Consider the following 5924-nt stretch of genomic DNA (forward strand, 5'->3'; position numbering starts at 1 on the left):
GCAGTGCACGGGTCGATTCTGACATATTTCGAAAATTTCAGATCCGTGCAGTGCACAGGTTTGTCCAGGTTTTGTGTTTTAATTTGCTTCCTTGTTTGACTTTGTTTGATTAATCCTTAGTTTAATTAGTTTATGTTTCAGATTTTAATTTACTTTATTTATAATTTATATTGTATGCATGAGCTAACCACTAATGCTTGTTAATACATCTTATGCTAAGCGTAAGCCTTCCTATCCCTCTCTTTGGATGTGTTTTTCTAGTTTAATCAATGAACCTCACATGCTAAACCACTTCGACGAAGTTAAATGCATTTTAAACGACTTAGAATGAAATTCGCATGATAGGATTTAAATTCAATGGTTGCATACGCATGTGATATCTTTCCGAAATAGCCATCTTTCACCTAGTAGAAACCGTTATTGCAACGGGCGGGGTTGGGTGTTGTTTTAAATGAAATTAAATTAACTTCCTAACACGTAAAGTCACACGAATTCAAATCTCTAAAATTGGTTTCTAAATTCCATTTAAAAATTTAGTGGCGACTCTTTTAAAATTAACAATGTTTTGAAAAAGCATTTGAGTGGAGCGTTTTTCCATGGTCCACAATTTGGCGACTCCGCTGGGGACAGTGAAACTTGAAAAGTTTAAGATGGCTATTAGGATTGTTGTCACATTTTTTTATGTTAATCATGCATAAACCCCCGAGACTTTAGGCGGGCCAAAGAATCTCTTGGGTTAATTGCAAGGGAGGATATTGATGTCCACTATGTCCGATTTAAGTATCAAGGTGATTCCGTGGAGGTAGGCAGCTGCATACGAGGCATATTGCTACGGGCATATGACGGTATGTGGACTCCCTGACAAAGCGGTTTTTTGGCATAGACCCATTTTAGAGGACTGGCCGAGACTTAGAAGAGTCTAGTTCATGCATTGCATCCCTAAAATGTGAATGATTACATGCTATGTGAATCCCGGGTCATGTTTTCAAAATAGCATTTTCAAATCCATCTTCTTTTTCTTTCGAAAATTTGATTCTTTTTCAAGTCCATTTCTTTTCGAAAATTTCGGCCCTCTATTTTGAAATTTTGAACCTTCTTTCAAGAGAAGTGTTGCCCATTTTAAAAATCAATTCAATCCTTCTCGATTTCAAATTTCGATGAACTGTATCCCAGGTCCAACCCAAACCTAGAATAGAGTTTGAGTCAGTGGGGTCGGGATAGTCGAGTTGGGCTTTTGCTTGATATAGGCGAGCTAGTCCACCCTTAGGCTCGAGTGAGCCTTTGTTTGGTTAGAACACTTGTCAAGTGAGTCACCTAAACCGATCTTTGGGTCTGAGTCATGAAAGTCGACCATTTGGTCCAAGTCAGTCCACCAAAACGTCCCCACTAGGCCACCTAGGGCGTTTGTCACAAAGCCCAAGAGCCATGTCTGGTTTGAACACGGGTTTGTCATGTCGGATTCATGATCACGTTGAGTCTAAAACCCAAGCCACGTGTGTATCACGGTTAGGACCCGTTCCAACGAGCCAGAATAGTTCGTTCGTAGGATCCATGTTAAGTTATAGCCAGTTTTTAGGTTTGAAAAACCGTCCCTAGTCGTGTATGACCCAAACCGAGGGGGCCCAGTTGCTCGCTCTCCGGGTCTAAGCCCAATATTGAGTCGCATGGAGTCCGTCATGTTGTTATGAGTCGAGTCCTGTCGTGCGTGGGGATTTTGATTCGATAAGCGATACTCGCTCGGGATTTTATTGTAGAAAGGCCACTACAAACAAGAAGTATGACTACCGCAGAGGCATGAAGCGGATTAACGACACTTTGGTCGCAATGATGGAACGCTTGACACCGGTGTGGAAGCCAAGATCGCGGTGGAAGCTCCCATACCACCGCCCCGAAATCGAATTCGAAAAGAGGTTCCGACTAATAGAGGAACAGTTGAAGCTATCCCGAGGGGAAAATGTGCATTATGAGAATGCCAGAGGGTACATGCCGGTCCAGGACAAGCTACCAACCAATTTTGTCCTAAATGATATCCCAAAGTTCAAAGGGACGGAAGATCCATTGCAACATATCCGTTCCTACAAGGAGTACCTCATTTGAAAGGGGTACCCGCCGAGATGTTGCCCCACATTTTTGCTCAATCCCTAGGAGAACACCCGAAGGCGTGGTTCTACGGCCTTGAGCTTAAGAATTTCCCCACTTTCGAAGATATAGCGGTGGAGTTCTGCAAACACTTTGCCGATAATATCGAGATTCGGACTCATCGTGCGCACACTCGAGGTGATGACACGAGAAGGATAAGGAGGGATTTACTGAATTCCTCAACCGCTGGCGCGCTGAAAGCGTGAAGTTGGCCAAAAGGCCACAGGAGACTGAAATGGTAGATAAGTTCATCAAAAATCTTCGACCTGTCTACCGTGACGCTATCAAATATCAACTATTCGGCTCATTCATGGACCTTATTCGAGTCGGAAGAAAAATTGAGGACGACGTTCGTTCTGCTGAGGCTGAAAAGCCAAAAGGGTATCAGGGTGCCTCCTCTTCCAAAGCTAAGGCATCCAGTTCTGCCAATCATATCCAAGCCATTGGTCTTTTGGGAGGAGCTCCTAAGGGATCGCAACGCCATGGGCCAAGAGCGTTCACTGACATCGGGTGTACCTATGCATACGCCTTCCAAAGGCTCTCGGCCCAAGGGAAACTGAACCCAATTGGTCCAACTCCGGACCCGCCTGCGGATCGACAGGGTAAATGGTATAAGCCCAACGCCTACTGTGCTTATCATTAAGGAAAAGGTCATGATACCAAAAATTGTTACCGTCTTAAACATGAAATCCAAGACATGATCGAGAATGGGTCGCTCCCCATCCCCACCGTCCGACCTAACAACCTGAACAATCCTTTTGGCGACCATGCCAATGTAGTATTCGTCGAAGACAATACCGATGTATCTCACTTAATCCAACCCATCCGCCGTCTCACTGGGTTTTTCGTGGGGAAAGTCTATGTAAGCTGCTCTGAGTGTATCCCTCAAGCTAAGAACGAAGTTCGAATTGGTGATTTTGCTATCGATTGCACACCATACATTCTCCGAAGCGAGAATGAAATTAATGGGGTCTGGGCTGACGATGAAGACGATATCTATCTCACCGAAGGTGCGATTATTCCCCGAACTCAGGAAGAAATTTCTAAATTGAGGAAAGATGTCCTCGAATCTAATCATTTGACTCGATCGGGACGTCCCTATCGTGTCGAGAAGGCAAACCATGTCTCTATCTTTGGAGACAGTCCAAGTAAGACACCCACCAAGGAGGCCACCTCGGTCCAGGGCTCTTGGTGAAGGGTCAACCTCGAGGCCTCCTCATCAAGCGATTTACAAAAGACTAAGGCAGATGTCTCCATCTGGGAATTAATGTTGAGCTCGTTTGAACACCGACAAGCTCTACTTCAAGCCTTAATGAATATGACCGTGTCACCGCACACTACTCCAGATGACGTGGTCTCATTTGTTGCTCAAAACCAACCTCGGCTCACTAATGCCGTAACTTTTTCTGATGAAGACCTGCCCACATTTGGGCCACAACATTGTCTTGCTATGTACATCACGGTAGAATGCCGTCATAAGCGACTCCCAATGACCCTTGTCGACGACGGGTTTGCAGTTAATGTTCTCCCACTACGGGCCGCTTTCATTTTGGGACTCGAGAAAAGCGACTTCGCACCCACTACGCAAACGGTTCGGGCTTTCGATGGCACAGTGCGTCGAGTGTCCGGACTCGTCACTTTAAGCGTGAATGTGGGAAAGGTGGAGCGCAAGGTCAATTTCCAAGTGATAGATGTTGCCTCATCTTTCAACATTTTGCTCGGGAGACCATGGATTCACACAGCTGGAGCCGTGTCTTCTACCCTCCATCGCAAGATTAAAATCCCTCTCAAGGGAGAGGTAGTGACCATCGATGCTACTCCTATAATTGTGACGGGAGGAGATGTTACTTCCGAAGTACAAACTGATAATACCGCCTTGGAGTCTTGTGGTTTCGAGGTAGTAAACGCAATTGAGTCCACTTTCGAGGCACCGAATATGGACTTATATACGGGAAGCCATGTTTGTAAAACAATCTTCAAGACCGGAAAGTACTTCGGGTACTCCATGTACCCCCGAAGGGAAAACGCATTTCAATTGAAGTCACAAAGTGCCTAAGGGGACAAGATACGGGCTTGGGTATGAGCCAATCAAGAAGACTCGAGAAAGAGAGTCTCGATCGAAGACCGAGACATCAAGATGGGGCCGTACTTGCTAACTCTAAACGGCCACTTTGTGAAAGCCAGGGAGGAAATGCCGAGTTTAGACTTCCCGAACCACATTCAACTCAAAGGCCAACAAGCTGGTCCCCGGAATCGAAGTATTCCGTGATTGTTTCTATATTCTGAAGAAATTATAGCAAAGTAGCTACAATAAAGAAGGAGTCATTCCGATCGAAGATGGGAAAGCTATGGGTCTCCTCTTTGGAGAGGAAAAGAAGCCGGATATACCAAACGAAGTCTTGGTAAACATGATCGTAAGGAGTGATCGTTTCGATCCATCTACCCTCATTGCGATGTAGATCCTCGGAGGAATACATCCGGATGGCGGAAAACCATGAAATGGACCGACAACAAGGGTTCGCTTTTCAAGATGACCATTGGAGAAGGGCAAATGTTCAAACGATGATGACGATTCGAGTCCGAGTCCGAGTCCGAGTCCGAGTCGACATAAGTCCTAAGGCTAAGTCTAGGGTTTTAGGTGTCGAAGATACCCCTTCCCTGATCTTTCCTTTTCTGTACCTCCCCTAGTCTTTGGTATTCGGGGCTGTCCCGAATCGCTCCTATCTCGCCACCGACCTCGATCGGTTGGACCAAATGTTAACGCAATTTGCTTAGATTTCAAATCAATAATAAGATGAATCGGTTTGCTTACGACTTGTCTCATTTATATTGCGATTCAATTGATTGTTTTAATAACGTTGAGAATGAGGTCGAGGATAGACAGGTGGAAGAAGAAGAGGAGGAGGTGGAACCGCTCTCCCGATTAGTAAAAGGGTTGGAAGAATACGACCAAAGAAGCTCGGTAATCAAAGATACCGAAGTTGTTAATGTGGGGACTACCTTAGAGCCTCAGGAGCTTAAGATAGGAACAACCTTAGATCCATGAGAAAAGAAGGGGTTTGTTGAATTGTTGAATGAATTCAAAGATGTATTTGCTTGGTCCTACAAAGATATCTTTGGGTATTGATAGGGAAGTGCAGAGCACAAGATTCCGATCAAGCCAGGGTTTCAAACCTTGAGAAAGCGAAGCCACGTAGAATGCGTGCGAGTGGTCTTTGAAAGTCAAAGAAGATATTGATAAACAGTTCAAGGCCGGGTTCATCAAAGTATCGGAATACTCAGATTGGATAGCTAATGTGGTGCTGGTCCCAAAGAAAGACGGAAAGGTTCGGGTCTGTGTTGATTTTCGTGATCTAAATAAAGCTAGTCCAAAGGACGACTTTCCGTTACCTCACATTGACATCTTGGTTGACAATACCGCTAACCATGCATTATTATCCTTTATGGATGGGTACGCCGGTTACAACCAGATAAAAATGGCCGAGGAAGCTATGCACAAGAGGCGCTTTCACAACACCATGGGGCACTTATTGCTACACGGTGATGCCGTTTGGATTAATAAATGCAGGTGCGACTTTAGGAGAACAAAGAACGACGTTGTTGCATGATATGATTCATAAGGAAGTAGAGGTCTACGTCGATGACATGATCGTAAAATCGAAGGAACGTAATAACCATTTGATGGCACTACGAAAATTCTTTGAGAGGTTGAAAGTATAATATGAGATTAAACCCACGAAGTGCGCGTTCGGGGTCACCTCGGCAAGCTTTTGGGTCATATCGTT

Source organism: Silene latifolia, chromosome X (assembly GCF_048544455.1).
Source record: "Silene latifolia isolate original U9 population chromosome X, ASM4854445v1, whole genome shotgun sequence".
Lineage (NCBI taxonomy): Eukaryota > Viridiplantae > Streptophyta > Magnoliopsida > Caryophyllales > Caryophyllaceae > Silene > Silene latifolia.